General features: G+C 41.3%; 1 protein-coding gene across 9 annotated transcripts in view; it reads left to right on the top strand.

Annotated features, from left to right (window-relative positions):
* The window catches only part of Atg5 (autophagy related 5), a 143,197-nt gene that overhangs the window by 18,954 nt on the left and 99,475 nt on the right, over positions 1-24,768 (top strand). The window contains exons 1-4 of one of the 9 annotated variants that reach the window (XM_036169299.1): positions 8,699-8,927; positions 15,181-15,280; positions 23,002-23,039; positions 24,563-24,626. The exons of 1 other annotated variant lie outside the window; for it this stretch is intronic. The gene's annotated coding sequence lies outside the window, so the exon portion shown is untranslated. Of the gene's footprint in view, positions 1-8,698; positions 8,928-8,973; positions 9,137-15,180; positions 15,281-23,001; positions 23,040-24,562; positions 24,627-24,768 lie in introns of those variants that run through there. 7 more of the 9 variants (XM_036169300.1, XM_036169301.1, XM_036169303.1 and 4 more) reach the window with 7 other exon arrangements.

Below are 24,768 nucleotides of genomic sequence, written 5' to 3'. Positions count from 1 at the left end.
AAGGATATTAAGAGCTTGGAACAGGGACACCTTTAATCACCCGGGGAAGGAGCAATCTCCTTGGAACATGACCAGAACAGATCTGAACACTCTAAAGAGGCCAACCCAGGGCCCAGCTGAAAAAGTAATTAAACAATTCAAGATTTGAAAATTAAAATTGAGACAGTAAAGAAAACGCAAACTGAGGGAATGCTGGAAATAGAAATCCTGACTAAACGAACAGGAACTACAGAAGCAAGCATAACCAACCAAATGCAAGAGATGGAAAAAGAATCTCTGACACTGAAGACACAATAGAGAAAATAGATTCATCAGTCAAAGAAAACACTAAAGACAAAAAAGTCGTAACACAAAATGTCCAAGAAATTTGGGAAACCATGAAAAGACCAAACCTAAGAACAATAGGGATAGAAGAAGAAGAATACCAACTCAAAGGCACAGAAAATATATTTAACAAAATCATAGAAGAAAACTTTCCTAAACTAAAGAAAGAAATACCTATGATGATACAAGAAGCTTACAGAACACCAAATAGGCTATATCCAAAAAAAGTCCCCTCACCACATAATAATCAAAACACTAAAAATACAGAACAAAGAAAAAATATTAAGAGCCTCAAAGGAAAAGACCAATTAACATATAAAGGCAGACCCATTAGAATAACACCAGACTTCTCAACAGAATATTAAAGCTAGAAGGCACTGGACAAAAGTTATGTAGACACTAAGAGACCACAGATGCCAGCCCAGACTATTATACCTAGCAAAATTCTCAATAACCATAGATGGAGTAAACAAAATATTCCATGATAAAACCAGATTTAAACATAACCTATCCACAAATCCAGCCCTACAGAAAGCACTGGAAGGAAAAATCCAACCTATAGAAGCTAAACACACCCATGATGACTCAAGCAATAGATAACCCCACACTAACAAATACCAAAGAAGGAAAATGCAACACTACCACAAAAAATAACAGGTATTAACAATCACTGGTCATTAATATCCATCAATATCAATGGTCTCCACTCACCTATTAAAAAGACACAGGCTAACAGAATGGATAAGAAAACAGTCCATCCTTCTGCTGCATACAAGAAACACACCTTAACTTGAAAGAGACACTATTACAGAGTAAAAGGCTGCGAAAAGGCTTACCAATCAAATGGACCTAAAAAGCAAGCTGGTGTAGCTATCCTAATATCTAATAAAATAGACTTCAAACTAAAATCAATCAAAAGAGATCAGGATGGACATTACATATTTACCAAAGGAAAAAATCCACCAAGATGAAGTCTCGATTCTGAACATTTATGCCCCAAATACAAAGGCACCCACATTCATAAAAGAAACATTACTAAAGCTTAAATCACACATCAAACCCCACACATTAGTAGTGGGAGATTTCAACACACCACTGTAGTGGGTAGCCATTCCAGCCTTGGCCTGGAAGTTCCAACCCCCATTGAGGCTTCGGTAATGGTCATGCCTACAAGGCGGGGCTGAGAGAGGACACTGAAGACCCAGGATCAAAAGGAGAGGCTTCTCTTGGTTCCAGGACCCTGGACGAACTCTGAGAACACCACTGGACTAAGCCATACCTTTCCCAGACCCTGCAATCTATTCCTTCATTTGTAAATGACCCCACAAAATAAACCTCCCTTTTAACTACGTGGAGTGGCCTTAATATTTTCACCAATACACCACTTTCACCAAAAGATAGATCTGCCAGACTGAAACTTAACAAAGAAATAAAGGACCTAACAGATGTTATGACTCAAATGGACTTAATAGATATCAACAGAACATTCCATCCTAACAAAAGAATATACCTTCTTCTCAGTACCCCATGGAACCTTCTCAAAAACTGACCACATGCTTGGTCACAAGGCAAATCTCAACAGATACAAAATCATTGGAATAACCTCCTGTATCTTATTGGACCACTAAGCCTTAAAGTTAGATTTCAACAACAACAAAAATTATAGGAAGCCTACAATCTCATGGTAACTGAATAATGCCCAACTGAAACACCAATGGGTCAAGGAAGAAATAAAGAAATTAAAGATTTCTTAGAATTCAATGAAAATGAAAGTACAACATACCCAAGCTTATGGGACACTATGAAAGCAGTGCTAAGAGGAAAATTAATAGCTCTAAATGCACACATAAAGACGATGGAGAAATCTCATACCAATGACAGCACAACTGAAAGATCTAGAAAAAAAAGAAACAAACTCACCTAGGAGAAATAGACACCAGGAAATAATCAAATTGAGAGCTGAAATCAATGAAATAGAAACCAAGAGAACGGTTAAAAAAAAAAAATCAATGAAACAAAAAGTTGGTTCTTTGAAAAAAATCAACAAGATAGACAAACCCCTAGCCAAATTAGCCAAAAGGCAAAGAGAGAGCACCCAAATTAACAAAATCAGAAATGAAAAGACACATAACAACAGACAATGAGGAAATCCAGAGAATCATCAGGTCATACTTCAAAAACCTGTACTCCACAAAATTGGAAAATGTGGAAGAAATGGACAATTTTCTGGATAGATACCACATACCAAAGTTAAATCAAGACCAGATAAACTATTTAAATATAACCCCAAAAGAAATATAAACAGTCATCAAAAGTCTCCAAACCAAAAAAACACCCAAGACCACATGGTTTCAGTGACAAATTCTACCAGATTTTCAAAGAACTAATTACAATACTCTTCAAATTGTTCCACACACTAGAAACAGAAGGAACATTACCAAACTCTTTTTATGAGGCTACAATTACCCTGATACCCAAACCACACAAAGATGCAACAAAGAAAGAGAATTACAGACCAATCTCCCTCATGAACATTGATGCAAAAATACTCAACAAAATATTGGCAAACCAAATCCAAGAACACATAAAAAAATGATCCACCATGACCAAGTAGGTTTCATCCCAGGGATGCAAGGATGGTTCAACATATGAAAGTCTGTCAATGTAATCCACCATATAAAGAAACTGAAAGGAAAAAAAAAAAAACACATGATCATCTCATTAGATGCTGAAAAAGCCTTTGACAAAATCCAACACCCCTCATGATAAAGGTCTTAGAGAGATCAGGAATACAAGGAACATTCCTAAACACAATAAAGGCAATTTACAGCAAGCCAACAGCCACCATCAAATGAAGCAAAGAGGAATTCAAAGTGATTCCACTAAAATCAGGAACAAGACAAGGCTGTCTGCTCTCCCCATATTTATTCAATGTAGTACTTGAAGTTCTAGCTAGAGCAATAAGACAACAACAGGAGATCAAAGGGGACACAAATTGGAAAGGAAGAAGTCAAACTTTTACTATTTGCAGATGACATGATAGTATACATGAGTGAGCCCAAAAATTCTACCAGGAAAGTCCTACAGCTGATAAACAACTTCAGTAAAGTGGCAGGATACAAGATCAACTAAAGAAATCAGTAGCCCTCCTATATACAAATGATAAAAGGGCTGAGAAGGAAATCAGAGATATATCACCATTTACAATAGCCACAAATAATATAAAATACCTTGGCATAACACAAACTAAACAAGTGAAGGACCTTTTTGATAAGAACTTTAAATCTCTAAAGAAAGAAATTGAAGAAGGTATCAGAAAATGGAAAGATCTCCCATGCTCATGGATAGGTAGGATTAACATAGTAAAATTGACAATCTTACCAAAAGCAATCTACAGATTCAATGAAATTCCCATCAAAATCCCAACACAATTCTTCACAGACCTGGAAAGAAAAATACTCAACTTCATATGGAAAAACAAAAAACTCATGATAGCCAAAAGAATCCTGTACAATAAAACAACCTCTGGAGGCTATCACCATCCCTAACATCAAGCTCTACTATAAAGCTATAGTAGTAAAAATAGCTTAGTACTGGTATAAAAACCAACATACAGACCAATGGAATCAAATTGAAGACCCTGACATTAATCCACGCACATATGAACACCTGATTTTTGACAAAGAAGCAAAAACTATACAATGGAATAAAGAAAGTATCTTCAACAAATGGTGCTGGCAGAACTGGATGTCAATATGGAAAAGATTACATCTGTCACCATGCACAAACTCAAGTCCAAGTGGATCAAAGACCTCAACATAAATCCAGTTACACTGAAGAGAAAGTAGGAAGTGCTCTTGAATGCATTGGCACAGGAGATCACTACCTAAATATAACACCAGCAGCACAGATACTGAGCACAACAATTAATTAATGGGACCTCTTGAAACTGGGAAGCTTTTGTAGGGCAAAAGATACAGTCAACAAGACAAAAAGACAGCCTGCAGAATGGGAAAAGACCTTCACCAACCCCACATCTGACAGAGGACTGATCTCTAAAGTATAAGAAGAACTCAAGAAACTAGACATCAAAATACTGAACAAGCCAATTAAAAAATGGGCTAAAGAGCTAAACAGAGAATTCTCAAAAGAAGAATCACAAATGGCTGAAAGACATTTAAAGAAATGCTCACCCTCCTTAATCATCAGAGAAATGCAAATCAAAATGACTCTGAGATACCACCTTACACCTGTCACAGTGGCTAAGATCAAAAACACAAATCAAAATGACAGTCTATGTTGGAGAGGATGTGGAGCAAAGGGAACACTCCTCCACTGTTGATGGGAATGCAAACTTGTACAACCACTCTGGAAATCAGTATGGCAGTTTCTCAGAAAATTGGGAATCGATCTACCTCAAGACCCAGCCATATCACTCTTGGGCTACCCAAGGAATGCTAAACCATACCACAAAGGTACATGCTCAACTATGTTCATAGCAGCACTATTTGTAATAGCCAGAACCTGGAAACAACCTAGATGCCCTTCAACTAAAGAATGGATTAAGAAAATGTGGTACATATACACAATGGATTACTACTTAGCAGAGAAAAAAATGTCAGCATAAAATTTGCAGGCAAATGGATGGAACTAGAAAATATCATCTTTAGTGGGGTTACCCAAATCCAGAAGAACAAACGTGGTATGTACTCACTCATAAGTGGATTCTAGACATAAAGCAAAGAACAATCAGACTGCAACCACAGAACCAGGGAGGCTATATAGCAGGAGGGACCCTAGGACTGTGGCTTATAATAAGTTTTGGTTTTACTCAATTACTGGGCAAGCCTCAGTCAAAAATTTCACTATTAGGATAATAATTTATACTGTATCAAGCTGATAATAGAAAAATAAATATTGGGGGAAAAGGGTTCTGATCTGGCCTTTAACACCCTAATTACCCTTTTGCATTGTGCATTAGCATTCTCAAAAGCCAGAGATTCAATTATTATTTGTCTAGCTTCTGAATTTGGTATCATTCTATTTACTGATGAAGTTAATCTTTGTAAGACATCAGTGAAGGGTTCTTTTGGGCCCTGTATAACTTTAGTAAATGTGTGGTGATATATTGTGTGCCTTAATAAACTTGCCTGGGGATCTGATGACAGAGCCTGCCACTAATTAGACATAGAGGCCAGACAGTGGTGGCACACACCCTTAGTCCTATCACTCAGGAGGCAGAGATCTGGATCTCTGTGAGTTCAAGGCCACACTGGAAACAGCCAGGCACTGGTGGCACATGTCTTTAATCCCAGGAAGTGACAGCAGGACAGAGAAAGGTAAATAAGGCATGAGGAAACAGGAACTAAAGCAGTTCAGCTGAGACCCTTTCAGGTAAAGATTCAGAGGATTTCAGTCAAAGAATTCGTGGAGTTGGTGAGGTAATAGGTGGTGGCTGTGGCTTGCTCTCCATCTTTCAGCTTTCACCCCAATATCAGGCTCTGGGTTTTTTACTATAAGACCACATAAGATTTGAACAACATAAATGACTCAGTTTTCTTTCCTACTTCTTCAACTCTGTCACAGCATTGGGCTGCTTGCATCATAAAGCTAGGGTGTGGTCATCATAAAGAGATTGCCTTTGTAAATCAGCAGCATTTCCCTCTCTAAGAAGTTTGTCCTGGGAGATTTCCGCTCCTCTAACCCTACTTCCTTGTTTAATGGTCTTAGCCTCATCTTTCCATCAGGTCTTCCACTGTAAGTGAGGACCAGGCTCCAAGACTGCTGTAACCAAGTCTCTCCAGTCTTGAGGGATAATTCTCTTAAAGTTGACTACGAGTTTATCATCTGCTTCACAAAAGGTGAATGCATGCCATATGAGAATCTTGAATGTCCTTAAATCTAACATTCCACAGGAGTCCATTCAGTGTTTACACAACCTTGGGGATATCTATCATTTGTAAATTCTTGTAAGGTTACTAGATAAATTAAAGTTGGTTGTTAGAAAACTTTAGGCTATTCCTCTCTTACCTTCTAATGCAATGCTGAGATTGGTTCTCCTTTATATTCCTCTGTCTGGGGCTGAATATCTTGTTTTTTTTTTTGGGGGGGGGGGGGGTTTGTTTGTTTTTTGTTTTTTGAGACAGGGTTTCCCTGTGTAGCTTTGTGCCTTTCCTGGAACTCACCACATAGCCCAGGCTGGCCTCGAACTCACAGAGATCCTCCTGGCTCTGCCTACTGAGTGCTGGGATTACAGGTGTGTGCCACCACCACCCGGCTGAATATCTCTATGATCTGTTTTAATAAGTTTTTCCTAAGTACTCATATTAAAAGTTTAGTGATAAAACCAATAATATTTATAATTGATATTACATAAATCTCATCTAAATTATCCTCTCATTTAATTGTTCCATTTTTAAACTGTCCACAGAGAGAGCTAACTTCCTCCATTGTAATAGTGTTTCCCATTTTTTAATGTGGGAAAAAACTCTATTTTAACTAATTCCTCCCTTTATGACTTCCCAGTTGTCTCACCAAACCTGCCAACAGTGATGATTCAGATGGACAGTGAAATGTGGAGCTGTCTGCTGCGTGCAGAAGAGTAGCAGCCTGAGCAGCTTCAGGCAGCTTCTTCCTTTGGCAGTAGCCTGAGAAGGGGATCCAGGGAAAGCCCCACCACCCATTTGGAGAGAGAACCTGCTCTCTGAAAAAAATGCACATGCAGCAGAAGCTGCCTAAAGGTAGACCTGGCCAGTGGGCTAACTCCTGCAGTGTATTGAGCCCACAGGCCTGTGGTGCTGCAACAAAAACTTAGCTAGCTTGGTAGTGACTACAGCTGTGTGTATCTACAGCCTGTGCCAGTAGCTGTAAAGTCACAAGCAAGCAGCTTTTTTGTGAAATTCGTGCTCCACAAGTTGGATACCAGATGTAGTTGGTCTTGATAATAAACACCTGGAGCCAGATATTGGGGTAAATGTTGAAAGATCAGAGACATAAGGAAAGCTAGCCAAAGTCACCTCTTACCTCCACTACTTCTTAGACTGTAAAGGGGCCGAGCTCCTGTCTCCACTCTGCCTTATCACTTCCTCTCTCTGCCCAGTCATGTCATTTCCTGTCTGTTGTCTATACAGACCTACAGACCTCTGTGGTTAGCTAATGGCTAGCTCCACCCTCTGATATTCAAGCAAGCCTTATTTGTTAGAGCACAAAATATCACCACAATAGAATGCCTCTATAGTTAAAAACACAACATGCCCGGTCACAAGACGAAGAGAAATTATGCCAGAACAGGGCTGGAAGTTTCCTTTCTGCTGGCTAGCTTTCACAGTACTGGAAGATGCTATACAAAATTGTGAACCATTTCAATCATCTTTGGACTCTACCTGCAACACTACTATTGGTTAACAGTGACAAGTCTGTTATGGAGGTAACCAGTTGCATTCCTGTTGGTCTTGAGGTACACTACACAGAAGGGAACCCACACCTCATAATGTAAACCTAGACAAAAGTCCATGATTGGGTAGGTCATAGGTAAGGAAGCTACTTGTTTTGCTAAATGGTCATCATCTTTTTTTCTAAATAACTATACTTACGTGCACAATCACTGCTGATCCCAGCTTAGGTTAAAGAACCTTATTTTGCAATTGACAGTGGTTATTGCAGAGACTAATTATCAGGTCAGAGCTGTGAGAATAAATGGCTGTTGTAAACTCAGCCATAAAAGGGACATCATCTCCTCCAGGTCTTAGGGAATATCATAAAAGAAAGGAGGTGGAGGCTGGAGGGTGGGGAGAAAGAAAAGTAAACCTCCAAATTCTTGGTAAGGCCTTTGTATAGACCCAGCTGAAGTGCTCTTTGGGGGTAAGTGTATTGTTTATTTTCTAAGCAGGGAGATAGGGGAGGAGGGTTCAATGCTTTTACCATTTCGAGTTAAATACAGCCACTAATGCCTACTATGGTTTTACAAAAGGGAAGAGGATCTACTGAGCAAATGGATGTGATTTACCTTGAAAGCCAGGCGTGGTAGCTCGGCCTGCAGTTCTAGCACTTAGGCTGAGGAACCTAAGATACCTAATAAATTCCAGACCCGCTGCAGCCACAGTCTGAGACCCCTATCCTGTCTCTAAACCAACAAAACCGCCCCAATCACCCCTAAAAGTAACGTTTTTACAATACTCTTCTGTGAGGAGGAGGAAAATGCTGCTACCAAGGCAGCCGACGTCTCAGGATCCTTTATTTCTGGGTTCTCTGAAGTCGGAAGCTTGTTGGGCTTGCGCATGCCCAGAAGCGTCTCAGGCCTAGTGGGGTTGGGCCAAATTTGGAGGGCAGGGAGCGGGCCACGTGGGCTGCGTGACGTCATCTCCGAGCGCCGAGGGTCACTGGGATCGCTGTGAGCTCCAGGCCTGCGGGACGGGATCTCTCTGGTTCGAGGGCGGAAGTGCGCGCAGGGCTGGGCTCTGACCCTGGTGGTGGCGCTCTGTGCGGCTGCGCGGGCTCTGGCACTTGTGCTCCTTCGCCTCTGCAGAACAGTGTGAGTCAGGCAGGCAGAGCTCGACAGAGCGTCTTCCCCACTGTGGGCAGCCGGAACAGAGCTGGCACTTCGGGTAGGGTTCCTGTGGGTCCCGGGCGCGGAAGTGAGAGGCGGAGGGTGGCCGGGCCAGGGCTGCGGGCAAGCGGCAGGCAGAAGGAGCGCACCCGGGGTGATGGCCGGGGAGGAGGTGCCTGTATGTGGAGGGGTGTTGACTAGACACTGCCCCAGAGCCCTTGGACCAGCCTACTCTTCCCTTTTGGAGTATGTCAGTTCCTTACTAAGGTAGGAAATTTACCATAGAGCCAGAAACTCAAGTTAATAACTTGCATTTTTCACGAGAGGTATTTAAATCGTAATTATGTCGGTGCATATCGATTCTATCTGAACGTGGTATTTACTTCAGGCTATTTCAGTACTATTATCAAGGAAATAAATAGTACTTAGTACTAACAAAGATATTTTCTGTTAATAGAACACTTTGAAAGCATACTCAAACTTGAGGGATCTAGGAAGCTGGGAGGCTTGTAGATTTTTCTCCAGAATTATTTAGCATTTTTCTGAGGAGCATAGCATATTTTCACTAACCAGAATCCCAGGAGCAGTTAACTATCCAAAGCCATATAGAATTCACCTGGTAAGTCTCTTGGGTCCTTGATACTGAATACTTGGGTCTGATGGAAATATTCTGATTTCATTAGACTTATTGTTTGAATTGAATTTCAGAACAAGGATGTTGACCTTATGGTAATAGTTGTGAGAGGTGAAAATGTTACACTAAGTTTAAATGTACTTTGAGCCCAGTGTTGTGGCCCACAACTTTAATAACAGCATTGGGAGGTGGAGGCAGAAGAATCAGGAGTTTAAGGCCAGCCATAGCTACCCAGTGAGTTTGTTGCCATCCCGGAGGGCATTCAATTTTCAGACACACAGATACCATCACTCCAGAGCCCACAACAACCTACCATGCACAAGGCCCTCATTCTATCCTGAGCAGCACAAAACCAAATTAACTGGAAAACAGCAAAACCGACTGTGGTGGCCCAAGCTCACTGTCCTTATTCTTGGGAAGCTGAGGCAGGAATGTTGCCTTGAGTTGGAGGCCAGCCTGGGCTACAGAGAGAGACCCTGTCTCCAAAAAGAAGACACACACCCACACTCACACTCACACTCACATGTAGTGCTCATCTCCAATCCCAGTACTCAGGCTGCTAGTCTGGTCTACATAGTGAGTTCCAGACCAACCAGGGTGGTACAGTGAGCTCCTGTCTCAGGGGAGAAAAAGTATATTCCAGGTGATGGAAAGTTCTAGGGAAAGGAAAATCTAGTGAAATGGAATGGGTAGGGTTGTTGGTGTACATGGGGGGTGGGATGGTCATAGTGGTGGCCATAGAAAAGATAATTGAGTGAAAGTGAGGAAGGGGCCATGTGGAAAGGCCCGCGGGACACAGTAGCTAGTTCCATTGGAAAAGAATGAGCAGGAGGAAGAAGAGTACTCAGAGATGAGGCAAGGTCCTGGTGGGACTATGTAAAAGCTTTAAGTTTTTAAAAAATGTGTTTGGGTGTTTTGCCTGCATAAATGTATGTCCATATGCCTGGTGCCCACCAAGGAACCCTATAAAACTGGAATTACCAGAGGTTGTCAGCCACCATGTTGGACTAGGACCCAAAACACTGAGCAGTCTCTTCAGACCTTCTCTTTTCCTTCTTTTTTTTAGAGACAGGCCCTATCTGTAGCCCTGAATGGCATGGAACTCTCCAGTCCATGGGTTGGAGATCAGGGCTTGACTTGAACTCACAGATATCCTACTGAGGGCTGGGATTAAAGGTTCTAATTTTCTTCCTTCCTTCCTTCCCTTCCTTCTTTCATTCCTTGCTTCCTGTACAGGGTTTCTCTGTGTAACCCTAGCTGTTCTGGGACTTGCTCTGTAGAGCAGCCTAACCTTGAACTCAGAGATCTACTTCTGCCTCCCAAGGTCTGGGATTAAAGGTGTTTGCCATCATCACTTGGCTCTAATTTTTACTTCTAAGGAATTAAGTTTGAGTCAGGGGCATATTTATCCAAGTTGAGTTTTGAAATGATCTGATTGCTATGTTGACTGCAGAAATAAAGGTCAGAGTGATTTGGGCCTGGTGTGATTGGGAATGATTAGATTATAGGTTTGCTTCTAAACTAGAGTACTTAGAATGGTTAGGAATGATTGTAAGTTGTGTGTGCAGAGCAACAGAAGAATGGAATACTGTAATGGAGGAGACTCTTGGGGAGAAGGAAGGTCTGAGGTCGTTTTCAGTTGCACACATGTTAATGCCAGTGTGTGGTAAAATAACTTATGAAACAAGTTCAGAAGTCTGCGCTGAAAATATAAAGTGAAGTTGGAAGAAGTGCACATGGTATTCAGAGTCCTTTGAAAGATGCTGGGAGGGGCACTTTCCCTTTAGGAGGGAGAGAGGCACAGATAAGAGATTGAGAGAAGAGCATCTCCTTCCACATCCCAGGGTTGGACAGTTAAATAAATCCCCTTCTTAAAATGACCAAACCCCAGAATTTAAAGAGGAAACTAGAAGTCATGGTCATGAGCTGAGGAAGAGGAAGGAGATTGGGAAATTTGTTGGGGAAGATATGGTTGAGTGATACAGGAAAGTGGATTGGAGGAATTTAGGGGCACCACACATTACCTAAGACTCATGTTTGAAGCTATTTGTAAATTTCAGGAGAGTCTAGCTATGTCTGTTATTGTCATTCTTTTCAGCCTTGGTAATAGAACCCAAGGCCTTTTATATCCTCCCCAAGTAAGTGCTCTTGTGGCATACTCACCAGAGAAGACTGCTTAGACATGGTTTAAGCTATCAAAGTCTTCATTAGTGACTACACTGGGTGTTTGGGATCCCTGAAAGCTCTGAGCCTTTTTTTAGGGTGAATTTTTAAGCACAAAAACCATGTCCTGGGTTTAAATACTTCCGTTAACAAGAACAGTTAGCTAGCAGGGGAACTACAGAAGCTTAAAAGCAAGGTTAACATGTTTAGAGACTTTCTCATAACTATGGACTTCAGTGGATTAGATTTACTTTGGCAAGTGGTGCTGTCTACATGCTGAGTTTGACAACCTGAACAGTACTTCCATCATGGAGTCAGTTGTGCTAAGTCTCGGAGCCTGCTAAGGTCTGGAGCCCTGTTATACTCTACTACTGAGATACATCCCTTGCCCTCTTCTTAATTTTTATTTTGACATAGGTCCCAATGAAGTTGCTCAGGCTGGCCTTATAGCATAGGCAAGGTTTGAACTTGTGTTCTTCCTGCAATGCTTGGGATTATAGGCCTGCATTGCCAGACCTCAACAGCATATATATTTTTCATTGTTCATAAACTTATTTGCTTTTTGAGACAGGGTTTCTCTGTGTAGCTTTGCGCCTTTCCTGGAACTTGCTTTGTAGACCAAGCCGGCCTCGAACTCACAGAGATCCACCTGCCTCTGTCTCCCGAGTGCTGGGATTAAAGGTGTGTGCCACCAACACCTGGCTCATAAACTTATTCTAATAAGTATTTTATATTTTAAATAATTCCTAGATAATTGGGACTTTGTCAGCAAAAATAGCTCCAAGTAATAATGGGTTAGCATTTCCTGGTAGGTTGTGTTAAAGGGACTATTGATTGTATATCTTTCTGTGTATTTGCTAAGTGACCAATTGATTAGCATGTTGATTGGGGGACTGTGTCTCAAGCACTGAACTCTGTAGAAGTAGAATAGTAAACAGCTTCTGTCCTCCAGTTTATGTGTAGAGCTGGAGAGATGGCTCATAAGAACACTTGATGCGTAATCATAAAGACCAGAGTTCTGATCCCAGCACCCATATAACAAATGCCTATAACTCAGATCTGAGGGATCTGATGACTTCTTCTGGCCTCCATTTATTGTGTGTATGCATGTCTTTGTATATGTTTCTGTGAGGGTACACACATTCACATGACAGTAGTCCAGAGTAGGTTCTCTCCTCCCGCCATGTGGGTGTCAGGAATTCAGCCCAAATAATCAGGTTTGGCTGTGAGTATCTCTACCTGATGAGCTGTCTTAACAGCCCATAAAATAAAATATATTTTTAAATCTAAAAACAACAACAACAAAAAACAAACAAACAAAAAAAGGAAATGGATTACTTCTAGAAGTTTTCATCATACCTTGGGATTTTTGTATCTTCAAAGTTGGATTGACAGTGGCTTAGCATATGTATAACTTTAATCCCAGCAAGTACTGTTACACAGAGAAAACCTGTTTTCAAAAGACAAAACAAAGCAAATTTTTTTTTTTTTTTTTAATTTAGAGAAGCACTTAAATGGAGGAGTTCCTTTTTTCTTGTTTTGGTTTTATTGAGACTGTCTGATTTTGTAGCCCTGCCTGTCCTGGAACTCACTATGTAGACCAGACTGGCCCCTAACACAGAGGTCTGGCTGCCTCTGCCTCCTCCCCCAACACTGGTATTAAAGGCTGCACCACTACAAGCATCCACTGGAAGACCTTCTTAAGTGTCTAGCCATGTGTTTGTTTCCCTCCTCATTTAACAAAACTTGCCAAATTTCACATGTGCTCATTATGCTAATTGGGGATGAGAAGGTAGACAGGATTTAATTCTTGTCTTTTCTGTCAAGGAACTCCCAGTTCAGTGTGGGAAGAGGCAAGATACATAACTGAAAATTGAAATGCCTCCTTGTATGAGGTACTGAAGTAACTAGGCTAGAGGTTGTTAGGGGGATTGCTTCCCAAAGAGCAGATATTAACCTAACCTTTAAAATTATTAGAAGTTGTTTTAGAGAGAATTCTTAGCCTGGGGAGGGTGTGTTTAGCAGAGTGGGCATGGGAACATGAAGAAAGTACATATCAGGTGCGTAGACTGGTCACCGAGTTGCTGAACGTGCTCAACACCTACACCAGCATCTGTCCTGTGAGGACTGCAGTTACTTTCGCTTTGCAGGCGGAAGATTCAGAGAACAGGGGGTTTGGGTGGAAGTCCAGGTTCAAAATCACATTTGTGATCTGAATCCCTTACCTACCTATATTGCCTGCTGTCAGCATTTAAATGTTCCCTGCCCTTATTTTTTAGTCCTTGGTCATTTTTTCCCATGGTTATTCTTCCTTGGGAAGGCACACGTCTGTCTCCTATCAGCCCATTACAAACATTCGAGGTCCAAGCACTCATGTCTTTATGCTTCAGTTGCTAAATTGCCTCCCAGTTTACCTCTTTACCTCCAGGCTTGCCCTCTGTGCACAGTTCTGAGATTCTTGTCCCATTTCACCTTTCTCAAACGTCACAGGTTCTCTAGGGCTGCTGGATGCATAGAATTGATAACCTCACTGCTTTTCATGTGACATGCTTCATGAGCTTTCACAGGTTTGACAGTAAAGGAGATGCTGGTATTTCCTAGCATTTACCACAGGTCCATTACTATATCAAATACCTTCTAGGTTTTCCCCTCTGGCACAGTCTTGTGATTCAAGTATTAATTTCACTCCACAGGAAAAGAGGACTAGGGCTTTTGAAGTGCCTGACTGGGAACATCCGTGATAGTGAAGCCCTTCCAACATTAACTGTCTCAGATTATCCCAGGCAGAAGTCTACTACAATGTTTCACTTGTTTCTGCGTCCTCAACTTTATTGATGTGTTGTCTTCTATTTGGAATCTATACAGTCCCTAGTGTGGCTCAGAGGTGGTTTCAGCTTGTGATGAGTCAGTGATAAGCAGAAGCAAGACGTAGTTAGCAACTACCTGAAATGTTTTTGTCTTTTTGAAATAGGGTCTTGCTGTGTATCCCAGGCTGGTCTCATTCTCTCGTTTGTGGGGCATCTTTAGCTTCATCCTACTGTTGTGATAAAACACTGTGACTAAAAGCAACTCAAGGAGGAAATGAGGTATTTCAGCCCTGTGTCCTGAAATTGTAGTTTATCTTGAAGGGAAGTCATGGCAGGAACCTGGAGTCAGGAACTGAAGCCAGAAGCCTTGGAGGAATGGTGCTTCCTGGCTTACTCCTTTGCTTGCTCAGCCTGCTTTCTTATATCACTCAGACACTCTGCCCAAGTCTGGCACTGCCTGCCCTAAGTAATCATTAATCAAGAAAATGCCCTATAGACTTGCCTATAGGCCAGTCTTATGGAGACATTCTCTAAATTAAGATTCTGTCTTTCCAGATATGTCTAGTTGACAAAAACTAGCCTAGTAGCCTGGGTTGACCTCAAACTTGGGATCTTTCTGACTCAACCTCTGAAGAAGTAAGCTTACTGTATCTCACTGTTTGTGGCAAATAAAGTGATTTCCCCTTCCCTCTCCCCCTTTTCTTCAGTGCTGGGTATTGAACCCAGGGCCTCATCCATGCTGGACAAGCACTCTGCTACTGTGCTCTACCCCATATTTGCTGTTTGGAATGCTGACCTTCAAGCCAGGTAGTGATGTTTGTTAAGACGTTTTTCTTGTGTCTGGCAGCTGAAGTAGGTTGTGCAGGTCCACAATGATAAACAGCCTACTCTACCTTTACTGTGTTTCTCAGCTGTGATGTGAATCAGATATTACATGCACTTTTAACTTACATTATTTACTTTTGGATTTTTGAGACAGGGTCTCATGTAGCTCAGACTGGCCTTGAACTTGGTAGATAGCCAAACCCAGCTGTGAATCCCCAGGTCTGCCTTTATCTCCCAAGCACTGGGACCATAGGCATTCACCACCACACCCAGCTTCCATCGTGATATTTTCAACTTCAATTCTTTCTGAGGGGACAGGACCCACTGTAGTTGTAAAGGATGAGCTTTTCTCCTCCCTGTCCATTCTTTGCCCATCCTTTAAGTCCCATGTATATTTATTGTTTATATTTACTTATTTCTTGTGTGATTGTGTGAGTGTGTGTTTGCATGCACATGTGTCTGGGGGAACATGAGTATGTAGCAGTTAGGGGTAGCTACAAGGAGTCATAGCTGCTCTCTCCCTTGTCTTTTGAGGTGGTCTTGCTGATGTGTCTCCATCCCTGCAGCACTGGGGTTATAGGTGCTACCACACCTGACTTGGCATCTGAACTTGGGTCCTTACCCTTTCGAAGCAAGCACTTTACCAACAGCCTTTCCTCAACTCCACACAGTTCTTAATATTTTAGAGTTCTTTGAATACTACAGGTCCACTAGTATTTAACTCCTCTTCCTCCTTACAAAAGCTCCTGTACAGCCAGAGGTAGTTGGCTTCTGCAGCAAAACAGTCTTTGCTGGACCCAACAGAACCTTTGCACGCGTGGTTGTCCAGCTGCTGTGACTATATTCATGAGACCTACACAAGAGCCGACATCCTAGCACCTGTGGGAAAAGGGGCTCAGGAAGTTCCTGAATCTGAGGAGCTATGGCTGCTGGGAGAGCGACAGTCGGTTCTCTTCAGGAATGAAGCTGTCCAGAGAGGCTGCTCATGCCCCACTAGATTGTCCTACATCTGTGTACATATAGATGGACTCTGAAAAAAGAGCACACCTTTAATCCCAGCACTTGGGAAGCATTCTCTGTGAGTTCAAGGCCAGCCTGGTCTACATAGGGAGTTCCAGGACAGCCAGGATTGTTCTATAGATAAACCTTGTCTCAGGGAAGAAAAGGAGCACACAAAGTGGGGAAGTCGTTGTGGGGAGGTGAAGGGGGGTGGGTTTCATCAAAAGGAACTATAAGCATGTATGAAATTTTCAAATGTTTAGGAAAAGCTCTTACAAAATGACATTTAATTGAATATATTTACCATGCACAAAGGGTGTTTGGGTTGGAGGGCATGTTGGCACACTGCAATAAAATGGAAAGGATGAGATTAGGAAATCTTGAGTGTGGCTTCTAGGTATTGACTCAGTTCTTTTCTAGCCACAGTATTTTAGAAAATAATTCAACCTTTCCATCCCAGATTCATCATTTATATTATAAAAAGAGAACTATAGGCTTATGTGTAGCCAAGGTGAGGTGATATAAAATCTGTAGTATTCCAGAGTTTTCAAACTGTTGTCTGAGGCTGAGTGATGCATGTTTGTAATCCTAGCATTTGGGAAAGATGCAGGAAGATCAGAAATTCAAGTCAAGCCTATGCTTCAAAGTGAATTTAAGTGTTCCCCCACCCCACTGGGGCAGCAGAGACCCTGTTTCAGCCTATCTATTCTGATTTTTTCTGGGGCCTCATGTACCCTTTCAAAAATAACTGAATGGGTACCTACTATGTTCTAGACAATGTTCCCAATGTCAGAAGTAAAATTGTGTTTGAAATTCAATCCTTTTCCCCAAGGAAATGTATTACTGTCTACTGAAGGTGACCTGTACAGATAAACACCTTTATTAATGCAAGCTTGTCCGATCTGTAGAGGAGAAGTAAAGGTGCATCCGTGGAAGAAAAGGGATGATTTGTCCCAGTCATGCCCAGGAGAGAGCTGGGTCCTGAATGACGTTCCAAGCTAGAAGGCAAAGTACAGTGAGGGCACACCAGGATACGCAGAGGGCACACCAGGGTACGCAAAGAACACACCAGCGTATGCAGAAGGTGCACCAGGGCACGTAGAGGGCACACCAGCGTACATAAAGGTGTGGTAGTGACATTAAAGAGCCTGACACATTCAGTAAGTCTGGAGACAGTGACTAGTGTTTTTGTTTTGTTTTCCTCTTTCTTTTTATGAGACAGAGTCTCTACATAACCTTGTCTGTCCTAAAACACACTCTCACACTCTGCAGACCAGCCTGGCCTGGCACTCAGAGATCTGCCTGCCTTTCCTTCCCAATTGCTGGCATTAAAGATGTGTGCCACTATGCCCTGCTAATGACTAAGGTGTTGTGTTGGTGTGTTTTTTTTTTTTGGGGGGGGGGGGGTGTCGGTGGTTTCTATGGTTACTATTGTTGTCATTGTTGTATTGTGTTTTGAGCCAAGGTTTCTCTGTAGACCAGGCTGTCTCTGAAGTGCTAGGATTAAAGGCTTATGCCTCCCTGCCCTGCCAATGACTAAGGTTTTAACAATTGGTATTTGTATTTGCCTAGTATATACCACATAGCTTGCTTGGCCTATCAAAGGATCAGGATTTATTGACTATATTTAATGTTTTCATTAAAACATTTTATTATCTTTTGTTATATGTATGTGTGTATGAGTACAGGTACCCAAGGCCAGAAGTGGAAGATGCCTGGCGCTGGAGTTACAGGCAGTTGTCAGACACTTGATGTTGGTTCTGGGAATTGAACGTAGGTCCTCTAGAAGAGCAATATGTGCCCCTAACTACTGAGCCATATCCTTAGCTTGACAGTATTGAATATCATTTTAGCAGTGTGTTTGAAGCACAGTTTTTAGAAGTTCCTTTTCTTTGTTGTTATAAATCCTGTTTGTTTCTATAATGATTTTGATTAGTCTTAGTTCTTAAATCAGTGTGTGTGTGTGTGTGTGTGTGTGTGTGTGTGAGAGAGAGAGAGAGAGAGAGAGAGGGGGGGAGAGGGGGAGAGGGAGAGGGAGAGAGCACTTGAATCCAGAACCTCATAAATACTCATCAGGTGGCCCATCGCTCAGCCACATCCCTAGTCCCTTCTGCCCTCTTACCCCTTGCTTTTGAGGTATAGTTTTTGATGTAGCCCAGACTGACTTGAAACTTGTCCTCCTCATTGTTTCCTACATGCAGAAATCACAGGTGTATGCTGTATATATTAATTTGTTCATGGCTAATGTGGTAGTGTTTTCTATTTTACGACTGAGAAAACAGACATGTTAACTAACTTAAGGTCAGTAGAAAATGGCATCACCAATTTTGCTTACACCTTTTAATTATATTTATTAGACCAGAGACATAGAACTCATTATAGGTGAACCTTTTCCCTTTTATTATTAGTATGTGTATGTCTGCATGTGGGTATGTGTACCTGTGTTCCAGTGTCTGTGGAGGTTAGAGGTGTCAGATCCCTTGGAGCTGGAATTGCAGATAATTACGATCTGCCTGATATGGACGCCTGAATTGAACCTGGGTCCTCTGGAAGAGGCAGTGGTTTCAACTACTGAACCTTCTCACAGCTCCTAGACGAACATGTATTGATGTTGAATGCAAATTTTGAAGTAGTAAGTAGCCTTGCTTACATTCCAGTAATCTGTTAGGCAGTTCGGTTTACAAAATGTATGTGCACAATGCCATGCTCTACTGACCTGAGCTGCCTTCTTCCCCTGAAGTTCAAATACATGTATGTATTGAACAGTGGCCACAAGCTTCAGAGAGATTGAAAGTTGGAATCCGTCTGGGCTGTAGTTTGAAACCCTGTCTCCAAAACTAAAAACAAAAAGGGAAGAATTGCAAATAGGATATGAGCTTTTATTTATTGGTTTGTGCATCTACTGTAGAATGTTCTTAACATGGCTGGATTACAAGATGTTAAAGCCCATGTTTCTTTGGGCATGGTGGTGCCTGCCCTAAACACTCTGGAGGCAGAGGTAGGCGGATTGCTGAGTTCCAGGACAGCCAAGGCTACATAGTGAGTCCCTTTCTTAAACAAACAAACAAACCAGCAAACAAAAACAAGAAGTAAAACAAAAAGAGAAAAAAGTCCAAGGCCGTAGTTGAGTTTTGAGGTGGTTTCCATTCCCCCAAGTCTGTCCTTGTCACTCTTTTGAGCAGGGACTCAGACACTGAGAGGAGAGTGTTGGCCATTTCTTTGTTCTGATGCAGGAAGGAGAAGAGTGGAAGAGAATGACATGGAAAGAACAAGGTGGTCATGTGTTCTGACAGCCAGGATAGGCAGAGAAGTCGCATCCAGGCATGAGATTTGGTCTGTAGTGATCGTCTGGCTAGAACAGTGCTTTGGGCTCTACCGTCCGTCCAGTCTTTGTTTCCTGGGAGACCCAGCAGCGTGGCCTGGTGCCACTTCCAGCTTCATTGGTTGCCAGTTCTTTTGTGCCTGCATTTTCTGAGAAGAAAGTCATCCAGTGTGACAGTATTGATAGTGACCCTGTGTGTGTGTGTGTGTGTGTGTGTGTGTGTGTGTGTGTGTGTGAGAGAGAGAGAGAGAGAGACAGAGAGACAGAGAGAAAGAGAGAGAGAGAACACAAATGGGGATTGAACCCAAGGTCTCGTGCTTAGTCTTTGTGAATTTAAGACAAAACTATTCTGTGTGCTTTGTACTGTTGTTTGTGGCACTAACTAGGGTTGAAGAAAAATCTGTTAATAAAGGAGCTGATAGTTTTCTCTTCAGTAAGAGTCATAGCTGTCAACTGATTGGCTGCATCCAGGTGAAGAAACCACTGCTTACTCCTTTCTATGGGGCATCTGTATGCTGGACAAGCACTCTGTCACTGAACTATATCTCCAGAGCATTTTCTTTTTGCAACAGGGTTTCACTAAGTTGCCTGGGCTGGCCTTAAACTTAATGATCCTCCTGCCTCAATGAGGCCTGGCTGATAGTGACTCTTGAACTTATTTAAATAACAAAATGGGCTAGCTCTTTAGCTCAATGATAGAGTACTTACTTAGTATGTCTAAGGCACTGCTTCTGACTCCAGTGTTAGAAAAGGCAAAGGAAACAAGGGGAAACCCCCAACTTGTATTGAAGTGTTCTTCAGATCTGTTAGTTAAGGAACTCTGATTGTTTTCTCTTGAGCGCGGGCCGTTGCTGTCAGCTGATTGGATGGATTGGGGCGACACACACAAACCACTGCTTACTGCTTTGTATCTCCCAGTGTCGATGCACCTATTAGTGTGTCTTGCTTAGGTTTCTGTTGTGATAAAACATGATGAGCAAAAGCAACTTGGGGAGGAAAGGGTTTACGTTATCTTCCATTTCCAGGTAACAATTGATCAGATAGAGGAAGTCAAGGCAGGAACCTGAAGGGAGGAATTGAAGCAGACAGCATGGAGGAATGCTGCTTATGGGCTCATTCCATTTGGGTTTCTCAATTTCTTTTTTGGTTTTTCAAAATAAGTTTTCTCTGTGTAGCCCTGGCTGTCTTGGAACTCACTCTGTAGATCAGGCTGGCCTCAGTTTTCTTTCTTGTGCCTCCAGGACCTCTTGTCCAGGGACAGCACTGCCCACAGTGGGCTGGACCCTTCTATATTATACATCAAGAAAATGCCCTACAGACTTGTGCACAGGCCAATCTGAGGGAGGCAGTTTCTCAGTTGAAGTTCCGTCTTTTCTAATGACACTAGCTTTTGTCAAGTTGATAAACAAAATACATGACAACAATAATTCCACACACCAAAACCTACAAGGAAGTACACTCACACCTTTAATCCCAGCAGAGATATGCTGATCTTTGTGTTCCAGGCCAGCCTGGTCTGCATATTGAGAGCCTTTGTCTGAAAACAAAATAAACCCAGTCAGGAAATAAGCATAACCTGATTATTTCTTTAATTTTTTAATTAAAATTTATTTTAAACTTTATTATATTTTAAAATGTGGCAAATAAAATTCTCTCAAAGACTATGCAATTCAATGAACCTCTGTACTTTTAATGTAAAGTAGCCATTTGAAGTGGAATCTTTACAGCTTTACATTGGGTTTTATATTTTCACTATTTTATGCACTTGTGTACCACCAAAACAAACAAACAAAAATCCCTGACAGTTAGAACTAGAAAACAGATAACTTTTCTCCTCTTTCTGAGTGTGTGTTCATTGCCTGCATTCACCCCTCCTTCATCTCCTTACTACTAGCCTTCCTTGTTCTCTTTTGTCTGTTACTGTACCTATGTGGATGTGTATTTACACATACATACACACACACACACACACACACACACACACACACACACAGGCTAGATTTTGCATATGAGGGAAAACGTGTGTTTTTGTTTTTGTTTTCTTTCTGAGATTGTGTGACCTCGCTTAATGTTATATTCTAAGTCCATGCATCTTCCTGCACATTTTTATTTTGCTTTCTTTAGAAATGAGCAGTATTCCATTTTATCTATACCAAATTTTTATTATCCATTCATGCGTGGGTGGGCACCAAGGGATTTCAGTTTCCTGCTCTAGGGAATAAAGCAGCAATAAGAACGAGGGTGCAGACACTTCTGTGACAGGTGTGCCCAGAAAGGAAAGAGGAGGGCTATGTGCTAACTCTCTTTAAGGTTTTGAAAAAATTCTCCGAACTGATTTCCACAATAGCTGTATTAATTTGCACCCTACCAACAGTAAATAAGGCTTCCATTCTCTCCACATCCTCTCCAACATCTGTTGTCACAATTATTGATGACAGCCATTCTGATTGGGTGAGGTGGCATCTCAAAAGTAATTTTAATTTGCATTTCCCTGATTCTTAGGACTACTGAACACTTTTTAAAATAGTCATTGGCCATTCACAATTCATTTTTAAAGTGAATATTCAGTTTATATGCCCATTTATTAATTGGCAGTTTTATTTCCTTGGTATTTAATTCCTGTAATTCTAAGTAAATTCTGGAGATTAGCCACTTGTCTGCAGTGTAGCTGGTAAAAGCTTTCTCCCATTCTGTGGGCTGTCTGTTAATTCTGATTATTTCTTTTGCTGTACAGAATCTTTTTATTGCCATGTAGTCCCACCTGTTAATACTTGAGGTTGGCGCCTGTGCTGTTAATGTTCTGTTCAGAAACTTCTTGCCTGCACCAATAGTTTGAAAGGAATCCTTTATGTTTTCTTCTAAAACTTGGAGTGTTTCAGGTTTTAAATTAAGGTTCCTGATCCATTTTATACTGATTTTTTACAAGGTGAAAGATAAGTATCTAACTTCATTCTTCCGCAGGTACAGATGCAATTTGGCCAGCGCTATCTGCTGGGTAGTCTGTCTTTTTTCCCAATGCTTGTTTTTGCCTCCTTTTTCAAAAACTAAGCGGACATAACTTTGCCATTTTATTTCTGGGTTCTCGGTTCTGTTCCATTGGTCTTCCTGTCTGTCCTTCTGCCTGTACCTAGTTGTCTTTATATAGCCCTGTAGTATAACTTGAGGTCCAGTTGTGACTCCTTAGGGTTACCTTGGCTGTTTGCAGTCTTTTGTTACTATATGAATTCTTGTATTGTTTCTTGTGTACTATGAAAATGAAATTTTGACAGGTAAATCTGTGAACTAATTTTAGCAATATAAATATTTTTGCAGTGTTAATTTGACACCCAGAAGCATGGATTGTCTTGCATCATCTAGTATCTTCTGTGATTTCCTTTTGCAGGATCTTGAATTTTTCATTGAGGTCTTTTACTTCTTCGGGTAGGTATATTCCTAAACACTTAACTTTTGGGGAGTTATTTTGAATGGAATATTTTTCCTAATTTCTCTCTCTGAGAATACACAGTTGTGTCTAAATTTCTTTAATATTCATTTACTTAGTGTGTACATGTGTGCACATATGTGCCATGTATGCATGTGGAAGTCAGGGCAGCCTGTAGAGTCAATTCTCTACTTCTACCATATAGCTCCCAGTAATCTAACTCAAGTTGCTAGTCTCTGTAGTGCCTTTACCCACTGAGCCAGCTAACTAGTCCATAACCAGCTAATTTATGTAATTTTATTTACTTAAAATTTATTTTGCTTTTTAACATTTATTTTACTTAGGTTTTTAGCATTTATGTGTTCCACTGGGTACCTGTGTGAATTTATAACTCACTCAACACTTGTGGGTGCTGAAAGAGGCCAGAACAGGGGATTGGATCTCTGGAACTGGACTTAAAGGTGCTTGTGAGGAACCCAGTCTAGATGTTGGAAAGTGAGCTCAGGTCTTCAGGAAGAGCAGTAGGCACTCTGAACTGCTGAATTCCATCTCTGCAGCCTGGACATTCATTCTTGGCCTAGTCAGGAAGTGGTGAGGAGCTTTCTATTTTCAGCAAGTTTGTTTGAGTGATCTGTACATTCAGAAATTTTTCTTACGAGTGTAGAATTCAAGCATGCTTGAATTTGAAGTCTCATTGTGGTACTGAGTGAAATTTGCATATGCATACTACTTGCTTCAAACACTGGTATATATTTAATAAAACTAAAGGCACTGCTAAGTACCAGAGTCCTTATTCTGAGTTGACTAGTGCTAATAGTTTGACTTTAGACATATCTTTTCCCAACTTTTGCAGTGTGCTGTGTGAGGGTGACCTGCATCTGACTGACATTTAAGGTTTTAATAATTGATGACAGTCCCAATGTATTTGGCACTAGTGGAGAAGAGAAGGATGAAAACAACCTTCTTGGTGTATCTTAATGTTAATAATTGATGTGGCTGGAGAGACAGCTCAGCAATAGGAGCACTTGCTTTTGCAGAGTACCTGGGTTCAATTCCTAGCATTCACATTGTGGCTCACAACCATTTGTAACTACAATTTCAGGGGATCTGACATCCTCTTCTAGACTCTTAAGGGCACTGGGAATACATGTGGTACACACACATACATGTAGACAAAATATTCGTACATAAAATACATAAAATAGTAAATCTGAAAAGTATTTTAAATTGATGTCTGCTTAGACTCATAATTTTGGGGGGAACCATACAATTATTTGGGATTTTTCATTATAAGTTATGAATTAACTGCCCATGAAGATGGGGCAAAGGTGGAATATGATTTTGGTAATATATGGAACCTTATATCCAGGTAGCACTTCTTGGGCTACTCTAATAATTATCAGCAGTATGTATCTCAGCATGGACAAAGGTGGCATAGAATATGAGCACTAGAAGAGGCTGAGCTATCACAGAGGTCATAGGAATTGTCCTTCCCTGGTACTGAAACTTTTCTCATGTGCAGGGTTAGTGCGAGCTTATGGAGAAGTATTTCACTGGGACAGAGGACTGTTAGTCCACGTTACAGAGTGAGTAAGACTTGGAGAAAAACCAGCATGCTAGGCTGGGGTAGTGGGAGCCCAGCAGCTAGATGTTCAGGCTTATAAAAAAGGAGTATAATAATTATGACTAGCAATATTGGTGGGGTCAAGTTATGGATCTGATGAAATT

The sequence above is a fragment of the Onychomys torridus genome, chromosome 19 (assembly GCF_903995425.1).
Source record: "Onychomys torridus chromosome 19, mOncTor1.1, whole genome shotgun sequence".
NCBI lineage: Eukaryota > Metazoa > Chordata > Mammalia > Rodentia > Cricetidae > Onychomys > Onychomys torridus.
Note: the sequence above shows the minus strand (reverse complement) of the source record. Positions and strands in the feature narration are given on the sequence as shown.